Raw genomic sequence first — 17,306 nt, 5'->3', positions numbered from 1 at the left:
CAAGTCAGCGGGAGCAGCCACTTGGCCTACCCGGCCAAGTTTCACTGTTCCCCGGCCACACTTGGCTGTAGGTCCCGGAGAGGAATAATGCCCATGGAAGTAAGAGCTCCTACCTCCAAAGGGGCAAGTCAGCGGGAGAAGCCACTTGGCCTATCCGGCCACATGTCACTGTCCCCCGGCCAAGCTTGGCTGTAGGTCCCGGGGAGGAATAATGCCCATGGAAGTAGGAGCTCCTACTTCCAAAGGGGCAAGTCAGCGGAAGAAGCCACTAGTTCTATCCGGCCAAGAGTCACTGTTCCCCGGCCTTACTTGGCAGTAGGTCCCGGGGAGGAATAATGCCCATGGAAGTAGGAGCTCCTACTTCCAAAGGGGCAAGTCAGCGGGAGAAGCCACTTGGCCTATCCGGCCAAGAGTCACTGTTCCCCGGCCACTCTTGGCAGTAAGTCCCGGGGAGGAATAATGCCCATGGAAGTAGGAGCTCCTACTTCCAAAGGGGCAAGTCAGCGGGAGAAGCCACTAGTTCTATCCGGCCAAGAGTCACTGTTCCCCGGCTACACTTGGCAGTAGGTCCTGGGGAGGAATAATGCCCATGGAAGTAGGAGCTACTACCTCCAAAGGGTGAAGACACTTGGCTCTACCCGAGAGGTATACTGCCCATGGGAGTAAGAGCTCCTACTTCCAAAGGGGCAAGTCAGCGGGAGAAGCCACTTGGCCTACCCGGCCAAGAGTCACTGTTCCCCGGCCACACTTGGCAGTAGGTCCCGGGGAGGAATAATGCCCATGGAAGTAGGAGCTCCTACTTCCAAAGGGGCAAGTCAGCGGGAGAAGCCACTTGGCCTATCCGGCCACATGTCACTGTCCCCCGGCCAAGCTTGGCTGTAGGTCCCGGGGAGGAATAATGCCCATGGAAGTAGGAGCTCCTACTTCCAAAGGGGCAAGTCAGCGGAAGAAGCCACTAGTTCTATCCGGCCAAGAGTCACTGTTCCCCGGCCTTACTTGGCAGTAGGTCCCGGGGAGGAATAATGCCCATGGAAGTAGGAGCTCCTACTTCCAAAGGGGCAAGTCAGCGGGAGAAGCCACTTGGCCTATCCGGCCAAGAGTCACTGTTCCCCGGCCACTCTTGGCAGTAGGTCCCGGGGAGGAATAATGCCCATGGAAGTAGGAGCTCCTACTTCCAAAGGGGCAAGTCAGCGGGAGAAGCCACTAGTTCTATCCGGCCAAGAGTCACTGTTCCCCGGCTACACTTGGCAGTAGGTCCCGGGGAGGAATAATGCCCATGGAAGTAGGAGCTACTACCTAAAAAGGGTGAAGACACTTGGCTCTAAGTCCCCGAGAGGTATACTGCCCATGGGAGTAAGAGCTCCTACTTCCAAAGGGGCAAGTCAGCGGGAGAAGCCACTTGGCCTACCCGGCCAAGAGTCACTGTTCCCCGGCCACACTTGGCAGTAGGTCCCGGGGAGGAATAATGCCCATGGAAGTAGGAGCTCCTACTTCCAAAGGGGCAAGTCAGCGGGAGAAGCCACTTGGCCTACCCGGCCAAGAGTCACTGTTCCCCGTCCACACTTGGCAGTAGGTCCCGGGGAGGAATAATGCCCATGGAAGTAGGAGCTCCTACTTCCAAAGGGGCAAGTCAGCGGGAGAAGCCACTTGGCCTATCCGGCCACATGTCACTGTCCCCCGGCCACACTTGGCTGTAGGTCCCGGGGAGGAATAATGCCCATGGAAGTAGGAGCTCCTACTTCCAAAGGGGCAAGTCAGCGGAAGAAGCCACTAGTTCTATCCGGCCAAGAGTCACTGTTCCCCGGCCTTACTTGGCAGTAGGTCCCGGGGAGGAATAATGCCCATGGAAGTAGGAGCTCCTACTTCCAAAGGGGCAAGTCAGCGGGAGAAGCCACTTGGCCTATCCGGCCAAGAGTCACTGTTCCCCGGCCACACTTGGCAATAGGTCCCGGGGAGGAATAATGCCCATGGAAGTAGGAGCTCCTACTTCCAAAGGGGCAAGTCAGCGGGAGAAGCCACTAGTTCTATCCGGCCAAGAGTCACTGTTCCCCGGCTACACTTGGCAGTAGGTCCCGGGGAGGAATAATGCCCATGGAAGTAGGAGCTACTACCTCCAAAGGGTGAAGACACTTGGCTCTAAGTCCCCGAGAGGTATACTGCCCATGGGAGTAAGAGCTCCTACTTCCAAAGGGGCAAGTCAGCGGGAGAAGCCACTTGGCCTACCCGGCCAAGAGTCACTGTTCCCCGGCCACACTTGGCAGTAGGTCCCGGGGAGGAATAATGCCCATGGAAGTAGGAGCTCCTACTTCCAAAGGGGCAAGTCAGCGGGAGAAGCCACTTGGCCTACCCGGCCAAGAGTCACTGTTCCCCGGCCACACTTGGCAGTAGGTCCCGGGGAGGAATAATGCCCAAGGAAGTAGGAGCTCCTACTTCCAAAGGGGCAAGTCAGCGGGAGAAGCCACTTGGCCTATCCGGCCACATGTCACTGTCCCCCGGCCACACTTGGCTGTAGGTCCCGGGGAGGAATAATGCCCATGGAAGTAGGAGCTCCTACTTCCAAAGGGGCAAGTCAGCGGAAGAAGCCACTAGTTCTATCCGGCCAAGAGTCACTGTTCCCCGGCCTTACTTGGCAGTAGGTCCCGGGGAGGAATAATGCCCATGGAAGTAGGAGCTCCTACTTCCAAAGGGGCAAGTCAGCGGGAGAAGCCACTTGGCCTATCCGGCCAAGAGTCACTGTTCCCCGGCCACACTTGGCAATAGGTCCCGGGGAGGAATAATGCCCATGGAAGTAGGAGCTCCTACTTCCAAAGGGGCAAGTCAGCGGGAGAAGCCACTAGTTCTATCCGGCCAAGAGTCACTGTTCCCCGGCCACACTTGGCAGTAGGTCCCGGGGAGGAATAATGCCCATGGAAGTAGGAGCTACCACCTCCAAAGGGTGAAGACACTTGGCTCTAAGTCCCCGAGAGGTATACTGCCCATGGGAGTAAGAGCTCCTACTTCCAAAGGGGCAAGTCAGCGGGAGAAGCCACTTGGCCTATCCGGCCAAGAGTCACTGTTCCCCGGCCACACTTGGCAGTAGGTCCCGGAGAGGAATAGTGCCCATGGAAGTAGGAGCTCCTACTTCCAAAGGGGCAAGTCAGCGGGAGAAGCCACTTGGCCTACACGGCCAAGAGTCACTGTTCCCCGGCCACACTTGGCAGTAGGTCCCGGGGAGGAATAATGCCCATGGAAGTAGGAGCTACTACCTCCAAAGGGGCAAGTCAGCGGGAGAAGCCACTTGGCCTATCCGGCCAAGAGTCACTGTTCCCCGGCCACTCTTGGCAGTAGGTCCCGGGGAGGAATAATGCCCATGGAAGTAGGAGCTCCTACCTCCAAAGGGGCAAGTCAGCGGGAGAAGCCACTTGGCCTACCCGGCCAAGAGTCACTGTTCCCCGGCCACACTTGGCAGTAGGTCCCGGGGAGGAATAATGCCCATGGAAGTAGGAGCTCCTACCTCCAAAGGGGCAAGTCAGCGGGAGAAGCCACTTGGCCTATCCGGCCAAGAGTCACTGTTCCCCGGCCACACTTGGCAGTAGGTCCCGGGGAGGAATAATGCCCATGGAAGTAAGAGCTCCTACTTCCAAAGGGGCAGGTCAGCGGGAGAAGCCACTTGGCCTATCCGGCCACATGTCACTGTCCCCCGGCCAAGCTTGGCTGTAGGTCCCGGGGAGGAATAATGCCCATGGAAGTAGGAGCTCCTACTTCCAAAGGGGCAAGTCAGCGGAAGAAGCCACTAGTTCTATCCGGCCAAGAGTCACTGTTCCCCGGCCACACTTGGCAGTAGGTCCCGGGGAGGAATAATGCCCATGGAAGTAGGAGCTCCTACTTCCAAAGGGGCAAGTCAGCGGGAGAAGCCACTTGGCCTATCCGGCCAAGAGTCACTGTTCCCCGGCCACACTTGGCAGTAGGTCCCGGGGAGGAATAATGCCCATGGAAGTAGGAGCTCCTACTTCCAAAGGGGCAAGTCAGCGGGAGAAGCCACTAGTTCTATCCGGCCAAGAGTCACTGTTCCCCGGCAACACTTGGCAGTAGGTCCCGGGGAGGAATAATGCCCATGGAAGTAGGAGCTACCACCTCCAAAGGGTGAAGACACTTGGCTCTAAGTCCCCGAGAGGTATACTGCCCATGGGAGTAAGAGCTCCTACTTCCAAAGGGGCAAGTCAGCGGGAGAAGCCACTTGGCCTATCCGGCCAAGAGTCACTGTTCCCCGGCCACACTTGGCAGTAGGTCCCGGGGAGGAATAATGCCCATGGAAGTAGGAGCTCCTACTTCCAAAGGGGCAAGTCAGCGGGAGAAGCCACTTGGGCTATCCGGCCACATGTCACTGTCCCCCGGCCACACTTGGCAGTAGGTCCCGGGGAGGAATAATGCCCATGGAAGTAAGAGCTCCTACTTCCAAAGGGGCAAGTCAGCGGGAGAAGCCACTTGGCCTAACCGGCCACATGTCACTGTCCCCCGGCCACACTTGGCAGTAGGTCCCGGGGAGGAATAATGCCCATGGAAGTAAGAGCTCCTACTTCCAAAGGGGCAAGTCAGCGGGAGCAGCCACTTGGCCTATCCGGCCAAGAGTCACTGTTCCCCGGCCACACTTGGCAGTAGGTCCCGGGGAGGAATAATGCCCATGGAAGTAGGAGCTCCTACTTCCAAAGGGGCAAGTCAGCGGGAGCAGCCACTTGGCCTATCCGTCCAAGAGCCACTGTTCCCCGGCCACACTTGGCTGTAGGTCCCGGGGAGGAATAATGCCCATGGAAGTAAGAGCTCCTACTTCCAAAGGGGCAAGTCAGCGGGAGAAGCCACTTGGCCTATCCGGCCACATGTCACTGTCCCCCGGCCACACTTGGCAGTAGGTCCCGGGGAGGAATAATGCCCATGGAAGTAGGAGCTACTACCTCCAAAGAGTGAAGACACTTGGCTCTAAGTCCCCGAGAGGTATAGTGCCCATGGAAGTAAGAGCTCCTACTTCCAAAGGGGCAAGTCAGCGGGAGAAGCCACTTGGCCTATCCGGCCAAGAGTCACTGTTCCCCGGCCACACTTGGCAGTAGGTCCCGGAGAGGAATAATGCCCATGGAAGTAGGAGCTCCTACTTCCAAAGGGGCAAGTCAGCGGGAGAAGCCACTTGGCATATCCGGCCAAGAGTCACTGTTCCCCGGCCACACTTGGCAGTAGGTCCCGGGGAGGAATAATGCCCATGGAAGTAGGAGCTCCTACTTCCAAAGGGGCAAGTCAGCGGGAGAAGCCACTTGGCCTATCCGGCCACATGTCACTGTCCCCCGGCCACTCTTGGCAGTAGGTCCCGGGGAGGAATAATGCCCATGGAAGTAGGAGCTCCTACTTCCAAAGGGGCAAGTCAGCGGGAGAAGCCACTTGGCCTATCCGGCCACATGTCACTGTCCCCCGGCCACTCTTGGCAGTAGGTCCCGGGGAGGAATAATGCCCATGGAAGTAGGAGCTCCTACTTCCAAAGGGGCAAGTCAGCGGGAGAAGCCACTTGGCCTACCCAGGCAAGAGTCACTGTTCCCCGGCCACACTTGGCAGTAGGTCCCGGGGAGGAATAATGCCCATGGAAGTAGGAGCTCCTACTTCCAAAGGGTCAAGTCAGCGGGAGAAGCCACTTGGCCTATCCGGCCAAGAGTCACTGTTCCCCGGCCACACTTGGCAGTAGGTCCCGGGGAGGAATAATGCCCATGGAAGTAGGAGCTCCTACTTCCAAAGGGGCAAGTCAGCGGGAGAAGCCACTTGGCCTATCCGAACAAGAGTCACTGTTCCCCGGCCACACTTGGCAGGAGGTCCCGGGGAGGAATAATGCCCATGGAAGTAGGAGCTACTACCTCCAAAGGGTGAAGACACTTGGCTCTAAGTCCCCGAGAGGTATAGTGCCCATGGAAGTAGGAGCTCCTACTTCCAAAGGGGCAAGTCAGCGGGAGAAGCAACTTGGCCTATCCGGCCAAGAGTCACTGTTCCCCGGCCACACTTGGCAGGAGGTCCCGGGGAGGAATAATGCCCATGGAAGTAGGAGCTCCTACTTCCAAAGGGTCAAGTCAGCGGGAGAAGCCACTTGGCCTATCCGGCCAAGAGTCACTGTTCCCCGGCCACACTTGGCAGTAGGTCCCGGGGAGGAATAATGCCCATGGAAGTAGGAGCTCCTACTTCCAAAGGGGAAAGTAAGCGGGAGAAGCCACTTGGCCTATCCGGCCAAGAGTCACTGTTCCCCGGCCACACTTGGCAGTAGGTCCCGGGGAGGAATAATGCCCATGGAAGTAGGAGCTCCTACTTCCAAAGGGGCAAGTCAGCGGGAGAAGCCACTTGGCCTATCCGGCCAAGAGTCACTGTTCCCCGGCCACACTTGGCAGGAGGTCCCGGGGAGGAATAATGCCCATGGAAGTAGGAGCTCCTACTTCCAAAGGGGCAAGTCAGCGGGAGAAGCCACTTGGGCTATCCGGCCACATGTCACTGTCCCCCGGCAACACTTGGCAGTAGGTCCCGGGGAGGAATAATGCCCATGCAAGTAAGAGCTCCTACTTCCAAAGGGGCAAGTCAGCGGGAGAAGCCACTTGGCCTATCCGGCCACATGTCACTGTTCCCCGGCCACACTTGGCAGTAGGTCCCGGGGAGGAATAATGCCCATGGAAGTAGGAGCTCCTACTTCCAAAGGGGCAAGTCAGCGGGAGAAGCCACTTGGCCTGCCCGGCCAAGAGTCACTGTTCCCCGGCCACACTTGGCAGTAGGTCCCGGGGAGGAATAATGCCCATGGAAGTAGGAGCTCCTACTTCCAAAGGGGCAAGTCAGCGGGAGAAGCCACTTGGCCTATCCGGCCAAGAGTCACTGTCCCCCGGCCACACTTGGCAGTAGGTCCCGGGGAGGAATAATGCCCATGGAAGTAGGAGCTCCTACTTCCAAAGGGGCAAGTCAGCGGGAGAAGCCACTTCGCCTACCCGGCCAAGTGTCACTGTCCCCCGGCCAGACTTGGCGGCAAGTCCCGGGGAGGAATAATGCCCATGGAAGTAGGAGCTCACTTGGCTCTAAGTCTTCGAGAGGTATAATGCCCATGGAAGTAAGAGCTCCTACTTCCAAAGGGGCAAGTCAGCGGGAGAAGCCACTTCGCCTACCCGGCCAAGTGTCACTGTCCCCCGGCCAGACTTGGCGGCAAGTCCCGGGGAGGAATAATGCCCATGGAAGTAGGAGCTCCTACTTCCGAAGGGGCAAGTCAGCGGGAGAAGCCACTTCGCCTACCCGGCCAAGTGTCACTGTCCCCCGGCCAGACTTGGCGGCAAGTCCCGGGGAGGAATAATGCCCATGGAAGTAGGAGCTCACTTGGCTCTAAGTCTTCGAGAGGTATAATGCCCATGGAAGTAAGAGCTCCTACTTCCAAAGGGGCAAGTCAGCGGGAGAAGCCACTTCGCCTACCCGGCCAAGTGTCACTGTCCCCCGGCCAGACTTGGCGGCAAGTCCCGGGGAGGAATAATGCCCATGGAAGTAGGAGCTCCTACTTCCAAAGGGGCAAGTCAGCGGGAGAAGCCACTTCGCCTACCCGGCCAAGTGTCACTGTCCCCCGGCCAGACTTGGCGGCAAGTCCCGGGGAGGAATAATGCCCATGGAAGTAGGAGCTCACTTGGCTCTAAGTCTTCGAGAGGTATAATGCCCATGGAAGTAAGAGCTCCTACTTCCAAAGGGGCAAGTCAGCGGGAGAAGCCACTTCGCCTACCCGGCCAAGTGTCACTGTCCCCCGGCCAGACTTGGCGGCAAGTCCCGGGGAGGAATAATGCCCATGGAAGTAGGAGCTCCTACTTCCAAAGGGGCAAGTCAGCGGGAGAAGCCACTTCGCCTACCCGGCCAAGTGTCACTGTCCCCCGGCCAGACTTGGCGGCAAGTCCCGGGGAGGAATAATGCCCATGGAAGTAGGAGCTCCTACTTCCAAAGGGGCAAGTCAGCGGGAGAAGCCACTTCGCCTACCCGGCCAAGTGTCACTGTCCCCCGGCCAGACTTGGCGGCAAGTCCCGGGGAGGAATAATGCCCATGGAAGTAGGAGCTCACTTGGCTCTAAGTCTTCGAGAGGTATAATGCCCATGGAAGTAAGAGCTCCTACTTCCAAAGGGGCAAGTCAGCGGGAGAAGCCACTTCGCCTACCCGGCCAAGTGTCACTGTCCCCCGGCCAGACTTGGCAGTAGGTCCCGGGGAGGAATAATGCCCATGGAAGTAGGAGCTCCTACTTCCAAAGGGGCAAGTCAGCGGGAGAAGCCACTTGGCCTAACCGGCCAAGAGTCACTGTTCCCCGGCCACACTTGGCAGTAGGTCCCGGGGAGGAATAATGCCCATGGAAGTAGGAGCTCCTACTTCCAAAGGGGCAAGTCAGCGGGAGAAGCCACTTGGCCTATCCGGCCACATGTCACTGTTCCCCGGCCACACTTGGCAGTAGGTCCCGGGGAGGAATAATGCCCATGGAAGTAGGAGCTCCTACTTCCAAAGGGGCAAGTCAGCGGGAGAAGCCACTAGTTCTATCCGGCCAAGAGTCACTGTTCCCTGGCCACACTTGGCAGTAGGTCCCGGGGAGGAATAATGCCCATGGAAGTAGGAGCTCACTTGGCTCTAAGTCTTCGAGAGGTATAATGCCCATGGAAGTAAGAGCTCCTACTTCCAAAGGGGCAAGTCAGCGGGAGAAGCCACTTCGCCTACCCGGCCAAGTGTCACTGTCCCCCGGCCAGACTTGGCGGCAAGTCCCGGGGAGGAATAATGCCCATGGAAGTAGGAGCTCCTACTTCCAAAGGGGCAAGTCAGCGGGAGAAGCCACTTCGCCTACCCGGCCAAGTGTCACTGTCCCCCGGCCAGACTTGGCGGCAAGTCCCGGGGAGGAATAATGCCCATGGAAGTAGGAGCTCCTACTTCCAAAGGGGCAAGTCAGCGGGAGAAGCCACTTCGCCTACGCGGCCAAGTGTCACTGTCCCCCGGCCACACTTGGCAGTAGGTCCCGGGGAGGAATAATGCCCATGGAAGTAGGAGCTCCTACTTCCAAAGGGGCAAGTCAGCGGGAGAAGCCACTTGGCCTAACCGGCCAAGAGTCACTGTTCCCCGGCCACACTTGGCAGTAGGTCCCGGGGAGGAATAATGCCCATGGAAGTAGGAGCTCCTACTTCCAAAGGGGCAAGTCAGCGGGAGAAGCCACTTGGCCTATCCGGCCACATGTCACTGTTCCCCGGCCACACTTGGCAGTAGGTCCCGGGGAGGAATAATGCCCATGGAAGTAGGAGCTCCTACTTCCAAAGGGGCAAGTCAGCGGGAGAAGCCACTAGTTCTATCCGGCCAAGAGTCACTGTTCCCCGGCCACACTTGGCAGTAGGTCCCGGGGAGGAATAATGCCCATGGAAGTAGGAGCTCACTTGGCTCTAAGTCTTCGAGAGGTATAATGCCCATGGAAGTAAGAGCTCCTACTTCCAAAGGGGCAAGTCAGCGGGAGAAGCCACTTCGCCTACCCGGCCAAGTGTCACTGTCCCCCGGCCAGACTTGGCGGCAAGTCCCGGGGAGGAATAATGCCCATGGAAGTAGGAGCTCCTACTTCCAAAGGGGCAAGTCAGCGGGAGAAGCCACTTCGCCTACCCGGCCAAGTGTCACTGTCCCCCGGCCAGACTTGGCGGCAAGTCCCGGGGAGGAATAATGCCCATGGAAGTAGGAGCTCCTACTTCCAAAGGGGCAAGTCAGCGGGAGAAGCCACTTCGCCTACCCGGCCAAGTGTCACTGTCCCCCGGCCAGACTTGGCGGCAAGTCCCGGGGAGGAATAATGCCCATGGAAGTAGGAGCTCACTTGGCTCTAAGTCTTCGAGAGGTATAATGCCCATGGAAGTAAGAGCTCCTACTTCCAAAGGGGCAAGTCAGCGGGAGAAGCCACTTCGCCTACCCGGCCAAGTGTCACTGTCCCCCGGCCAGACTTGGCGGCAAGTCCCGGGGAGGAATAATGCCCATGGAAGTAGGAGCTCCTACTTCCAAAGGGGCAAGTCAGCGGGAGAAGCCACTTCGCCTACCCGGCCAAGTGTCACTGTCCCCCGGCCAGACTTGGCGGCAAGTCCCGGGGAGGAATAATGCCCATGGAAGTAGGAGCTCCTACTTCCAAAGGGGCAAGTCAGCGGGAGAAGCCACTTCGCCTACCCGGCCAAGTGTCACTGTCCCCCGGCCAGACTTGGCGGCAAGTCCCGGGGAGGAATAATGCCCATGGAAGTAGGAGCTCACTTGGCTCTAAGTCTTCGAGAGGTATAATGCCCATGGAAGTAAGAGCTCCTACTTCCAAAGGGGCAAGTCAGCGGGAGAAGCCACTTCGCCTACCCGGCCAAGTGTCACTGTCCCCCGGCCAGACTTGGCGGCAAGTCCCGGGGAGGAATAATGCCCATGGAAGTAGGAGCTCCTACTTCCAAAGGGGCAAGTCAGCGGGAGAAGCCACTTCGCCTACCCGGCCAAGTGTCACTGTCCCCCGGCCAGACTTGGCGGCAAGTCCCGGGGAGGAATAATGCCCATGGAAGTAGGAGCTCCTACTTCCAAAGGGGCAAGTCAGCGGGAGAAGCCACTTCGCCTACCCGGCCAAGTGTCACTGTCCCCCGGCCAGACTTGGCGGCAAGTCCCGGGGAGGAATAATGCCCATGGAAGTAGGAGCTCACTTGGCTCTAAGTCTTCGAGAGGTATAATGCCCATGGAAGTAAGAGCTCCTACTTCCAAAGGGGCAAGTCAGCGGGAGAAGCCACTTCGCCTACCCGGCCAAGTGTCACTGTCCCCCGGCCAGACTTGGCGGCAAGTCCCGGGGAGGAATAATGCCCATGGAAGTAGGAGCTCCTACTTCCAAAGGGGCAAGTCAGCGGGAGAAGCCACTTCGCCTACCCGGCCAAGTGTCACTGTCCCCCGGCCAGACTTGGCGGCAAGTCCCGGGGAGGAATAATGCCCATGGAAGTAGGAGCTCCTACTTCCAAAGGGGCAAGTCAGCGGGAGAAGCCACTTCGCCTACCCGGCCAAGTGTCACTGTCCCCCGGCCAGACTTGGCGGCAAGTCCCGGGGAGGAATAATGCCCATGGAAGTAGGAGCTCACTTGGCTCTAAGTCTTCGAGAGGTATAATGCCCATGGAAGTAAGAGCTCCTACTTCCAAAGGGGCAAGTCAGCGGGAGAAGCCACTTCGCCTACCCGGCCAAGTGTCACTGTCCCCCGGCCAGACTTGGCGGCAAGTCCCGGGGAGGAATAATGCCCCATGGAGCTCGGGCAGACTAGAAGTAACCTCGTCTGCCCGCTGGAGGGCGCCCTTCCCGGAGCGGAGGGGACCCCCTTGGCCACAAAGTGCAAGCCGAGTTTGGAGCTCGAAACCCGGCCACGCTTGGTCGTAGGTCCCGGTGAGGAACATGGCCATGGAAGTCGGAGCTCAAACCTCCAAATTGACCTCAGCGGGAGCACTTGCTGAGGCTGCCCGGGCATGGGTTACTGTTCCCCGGGCACACTTGGTCGTAGGTCCAAGTGTGGAACGTGTCCATGGAAGTTGAAGTGAAGAGAACCGCGAAAGGGAGTTTTTGCGCGAAGCCGCGGCCGAGGAGGGCTCACCGATCCCGGCGTGATTTCTGCCAGGCCCGGTACCCAAACCGAACTCCGCATGGTGGCTGGATCCGCGACCCTGGAACCCTGGGCCGGGAGCCTAGGGGCGAGAGGGGCCCCATGGAGCTCGGGCAGACTAGAAGTACCCTCGTCTGCCCGCTGGAGGGCGCCCTTCCCGGAGCGGAGGGGACCCCCCAAGCGACCAAGTGCAAGCCGAGTTTGGAGCTCGAAACCCGGCCACACTTGGTAGTATGTCCCGGTGAGGAACATGCCCATGGAAGTAAGAGCTCAGCGGGAGCAGCCACTCAGGCTACCCGGGAATGTGTCACTGTCCCCCGGCCAAGACTTGGCGGCAAGTCCCGGGGAGGAATAGTTCCCATGGAAGTAGCTCAGCGGGAGCAGCCACTCAGGCTACCCGGGAATGTGTCACTGTCCCCCGGCCAGACTTGGCGGCAGGTTCCGGGGAGGAATAGTGCTCATGGAAGTAGCTCAGCGGGAGCAGCCACTCAGGCTACCCGGGAATGTGTCACTGTCCCTCGGCCACACTTGGTCGTTGATTCCTGATGAGGAACATGCCCATGGAACTAAAGAGTTCAGCGGGAGCAGCCGCTCAGGCTACCCGGGAATGTGTCACTGTCCCCCGGCCAGACTTGGCGGCAGGTCCCGGGGAGGAACAGTGCCCATGGAAGTCGGAGCTCCAACCTCCAAGTTGACCTCAGCGGGAGCAGCCGCTGAGGCTACCCGGGCATGGGTGACTGTTCCCCGGCCACACTTGGTCGGAGGTCCCGGTGTGGAACATGCCCATGGAAGTTGAAGGGAAGAGAACCGCGAAAGGGAGTTTGGAGGCTTAGCCGCGGCCGAGGAGGTCTCACCGATCCCGGCGTGATTCCAGCCAGGCCCGGTACCCTATACCGAACTCGACAGGGTGGCTGTATCCGGGACCCTGGAACCCTGGGCGGGGAGCCTAGGGGCGAGAGGGGCCCCATGGAGCTCGGGCAGACTAGAAGTACCCTCGTCTGCCCGCTGGAGGGCGCCCTTCCCGGAGCGGAGGGGACCCCCCAAGCGACCAAGTGCAAGCCGAGTTTGGAGCTCGAAACCCGGCCACACTTGGTAGTATGTCCCGGTGAGGAACATGCCCATGGAAGTAAGAGCTCAGCGGGAGCAGCCACTCAGGCTACCCGGGAATGTGTCACTGTCCCCCGGCCAAGACTTGGCGGCAAGTCCCGGGGAGGAATAGTGCCCATGGAAGTAGCTCAGCGGGAGCAGCCGCTCAGGCTACCCGGGAATGTGTCACTGTCCCCCGGCCAGACTTGGCGGCAGGTCCCGGGGAGGAATAGTGCTCATGGAAGTAGCTCAGCGGGAGCAGCTGCTGAGGCTACCCGGGAATGTGTCACTGTCCCTGGGCCACACTTGGTCGTTGGTTCCTGATGAGGAACATGCCCATGGAAGTAAGAGTTCAGCGGGAGAAGCCGCTCAGGCTACCCGGGAATGTGTCACTGTCCCCCGGCCAGACTTGGCGGCAGGTCCCGGGGAGGAATAGTGCCCATGGAAGTCGGAGCTCCAACCTCCAAGTTGACCTCAGCGGGAGCAGCCGCTGAGGCTACCCGGGCATGGGTGACTGTTCCCCGGCCACACTTGGTCGGAGGTCCCGGTGTGGAACATGCCCATGGAAGTTGAAGGGAAGAGAACCGCGAAAGGGAGTTTGGAGGCTGAGCCGCGGCCGAGGAGGTCTCACCGATCCCGGCGTGATTCCAGCCAGGCCCGGTACCCTATACCGAACTCGACAGGGTGGCTGTATCCGGGACCCTGGAACCCTGGGCGGGGAGCCTAGGGGCGAGAGGGGCCCCATGGAGCTCGGGCAGACTAGAAGTACCCTCGTCTGCCCGCTGGAGGGCGCCCTTCCCGGAGCGGAGGGGACCCCCCAAGCGACCAAGTGCAAGCCGAGTTTGGAGCTCGAAACCCGGCCACACTTGGTAGTATGTCCCGGTGAGGAACATGCCCATGGAAGTAAGAGCTCAGCGGGAGCAGCCACTCAGGCTACCCGGGAATGTGTCACTGTCCCCCGGCCAAGACTTGGCGGCAAGTCCCGGGGAGGAATAGTGCCCATGGAAGTAGCTCAGCGGGAGCAGCTGCTGAGGCTACCCGGGAATGTGTCACTGTCCCCCGGCCAGACTTGGCGGCAGGTCCCGGGGAGGAATAGTGCTCATGGAAGTAGCTCAGCGGGAGCAGCTGCTGAGGCTACCCGGGAATGTGTCACTGTCCCTGGGCCACACTTGGTCGTTGGTTCCTGATGAGGAACATGCCCATGGAAGTAAGAGTTCAGCGGGAGAAGCCGCTCAAGCTACCCGGGAATGTGTCACTGTCCCCCGGCCAGACTTGGCGGCAGGTCCCGGGGAGGAACAGTGCCCATGGAAGTCGGAGCTCCAACCTCCAAGTTGACCTCAGCGGGAGCACTTGCTGAGGCTACCCGGGCATGGGCGACTGTTCCCCGGCCACACTTGGTCGGAGGTCCCGGTGTGGAACATGCCCATGGAAGTTGAAGGGAAGAGAACCGCGAAAGGGAGTTTGGAGGCTGAGCCGCGGCCGAGGAGGTCTCACCGATCCCGGCGTGATTCCAGCCAGGCCCGGTACCCTATACCGAACTCGACAGGGTGGCTGTATCCGGGACCCTGGAACCCTGGGCGGGGAGCCTAGGGGCGAGAGGGGCCCCATGGAGCTCGGGCAGACTAGAAGTACCCTCGTCTGCCCGCTGGAGGGCGCCCTTCCCGGAGCGGAGGGGACCCCCCAAGCGACCAAGTGCAAGCCGAGTTTGGAGCTCGAAACCCGGCCACACTTGGTAGTTGGTCCCGGTGAGGAACATGCCCATGGAAGTAAGAGCTCAGCGGGAGCAGCCACTCAGGCTACCCGGCAATGTGTCACTGTCCCCCGGCCAAGACTTGGCGGCAAGTCCCGGGGAGGAATAGTGCCCATGGAAGTAGCTCAGCGGGAGCAGCTGCTGAGGCTACCCGGGAATGTGTCACTGTCCCCCGGCCAGACTTGGCGGCAGGTCCCGGGGAGGAATAGTGCTCATGGAAGTAGCTCAGCGGGAGCAGCTGCTGAGGCTACCCGGGAATGTGTCACTGTCCCTGGGCCACACTTGGTCGTTGGTTCCTGATGAGGAACATGCCCATGGAAGTAAGAGTTCAGCGGGAGAAGCCGCTCAAGCTACCCGGGAATGTGTCACTGTCCCCCGGCCAGACTTGGCGGCAGGTCCCGGGGAGGAACAGTGCCCATGGAAGTCGGAGCTCCAACCTCCAAGTTGACCTCAGCGGGAGCACTTGCTGAGGCTACCCGGGCATGGGCGACTGTTCCCCGGCCACACTTGGTCGGAGGTCCCGGTGTGGAACATGCCCATGGAAGTTGAAGGGAAGAGAACCGCGAAAGGGAGTTTGGAGGCTGAGCCGCGGCCGAGGAGGTCTAACCGATCCCGGCGTGATTCCAGCCAGGCCCGGTACCCTATACCGAACTCGACAGGGTGGCTGTATCCGGGACCCTGGAACCCTGGGCGGGGAGCCTAGGGGCGAGAGGGGCCCCATGGAGCTCGGGCAGACTAGAAGTACCCTCGTCTGCCCGCTGGAGGGCGCCCTTCCCGGAGCGGAGGGGACCCCCCAAGCGACCAAGTGCAAGCCGAGTTTGGAGCTCGAAACCCGGCCACACTTGGTAGTATGTCCCGGTGAGGAACATGCCCATGGAAGTAAGAGCTCAGCGGGAGCAGCCACTCAGGCTACCCGGGAATGTGTCACTGTCCCCCGGCCAAGACTTGGCGGCAGGTCCCGGGGAGGAATAGTGCCCATGGAAGTAGCCCAGCGGGAGCAGCCGCTCAGGCTACCCGGGAATGTGTCACTGTCCCCCGGCCAGACTTGGCGGCAGGTCCCGGGGAGGAATAGTGCTCATGGAAGTAGCTCAGCGGGAGCAGCTGCTGAGGCTACCCGGGAATGTGTCACTGTCCCTGGGCCACACTTGGTCGTTGGTTCCTGATGAGGAACATGCCCATGGAAGTAAGAGTTCAGCGGGAGAAGCCGCTCATGCTACCCGGGAATGTGTCACTGTCCCCCGGCCAGACTTGGCGGCAGGTCCCGGGAAGGAATAGTGCCCATGGAAGTCGGAGCTCCAACCTCCAAGTTGACCTCAGCGGGAGCACTTGCTGAGGCTACCCGGGCATGGGTGACTGTTCCCCGGCCACACTTGGTCGGAGGTCCCGGTGTGGAACATGCCCATGGAAGTTGAAGGGAAGAGAACCGCGAAAGGGAGTTTGGAGGCTGAGCCGCGGCCGAGGAGGTCTCACCGATCCCGGCGTGATTCCAGCCAGGCCCGGTACCCTATACCGAACTCGGCAGGGTGGCTGTATCCGGGACCCTGGAACCCTGGGCGGGGAGCCTAGGGGCGAGAGGGGCCCCATGGAGCTCGGGCAGACTAGAAGTACCCTCGTCTGCCCGCTGGAGGGCGCCCTTCCCGGAGCGGAGGGGACCCCCAAGCGACCAAGTGCAAGCCGAGTTTGGAGCTCGAAACCCGGCCACACTTGGTAGTATGTCCCGGTGAGGAACATGCCCATGGAAGTAAGAGCTCAGCGGGAGCAGCCACTCAGGCTACACGGGAATGTGTCACTGTCCCCCGGCCAAGACTTGGCGGCAAGTCCCGGGGAGGAATAGTGCCCATGGAAGTAGCTCAGCGGGAGCAGCCGCTCAGGCTACCCGGGAATGTGTCACTGTCCCCCGGCCAGACTTGGCGGCAGGTCCCGGGGAGGAATAGTGCTCATGGAAGTAGCTCAGCGGGAGCAGCTGCTGAAGATACCCGGGAATGTGTCACTGTCCCTGGGCCACACTTGGTCGTTGGTTCCTGATGAGGAACATGCCCATGGAAGTAAGAGTTCAGCGGGAGAAGCCGCTCAGGCTACCCGGGAATGTGTCACTGTCCCCCGGCCAGACTTGGCGGCAGGTCCCGGGGAGGAATAGTGCCCATGGAAGTCGGAGCTCCAACCTCCAAGTTGACCTCAGCGGGAGCACTTGCTGAGGCTACCCGGGCATGGGCGACTGTTCCCCGGCCACACTTGGTCGGAGGTCCCGGTGTGGAACATGCCCATGGAAGTTGAAGGGAAGAGAACCGCGAAAGGGAGTTTGGAGGCTGAGCCGCGGCCGAGGAGGTCTCACCGATCCCGGCGTGATTCCAGCCAGGCCCGGTACCCTATACCGAACTCGGCAGGGTGGCTGTATCCGGGACCCTGGAACCCTGGGCGGGGAGCCTAGGGGCGAGAGGGGCCCCATGGAGCTCGGGCAGACTAGAAGTACCCTCGTCTGCCCGCTGGAGGGCGCCCTTCCCGGAGCGGAGGGGACCCCCAAGCGACCAAGTGCAAGCCGAGTTTGGAGCTCGAAACCCGGCCACACTTGGTAGTATGTCCCGGTGAGGAACATGCCCATGGAAGTAAGAGCTCAGCGGGAGCAGCCACTCAGGCTACCCGGCAATGTGTCACTGTCCCCCGGCCAAGACTTGGCGGCAAGTCCCGGGGAGGAATAGTGCCCATGGAAGTAGCTCAGCGGGAGCAGCCGCTCAGGCTACCCGGGAATGTGTCACTGTCCCCCGGCCAGACTTGGCGGCAGGTCCCGGGGAGGAATAGTGCTCATGGAAGTAGCTCAGCGGGAGCAGCTGCTGAAGATACCCGGGAATGTGTCACTGTCCCTGG

Source organism: Engystomops pustulosus, unplaced genomic scaffold (genome assembly GCF_040894005.1).
Source record: "Engystomops pustulosus unplaced genomic scaffold, aEngPut4.maternal MAT_SCAFFOLD_184, whole genome shotgun sequence".
NCBI classification, from domain to species: domain Eukaryota; kingdom Metazoa; phylum Chordata; class Amphibia; order Anura; family Leptodactylidae; genus Engystomops; species Engystomops pustulosus.
Note: the sequence above shows the minus strand (reverse complement) of the source record.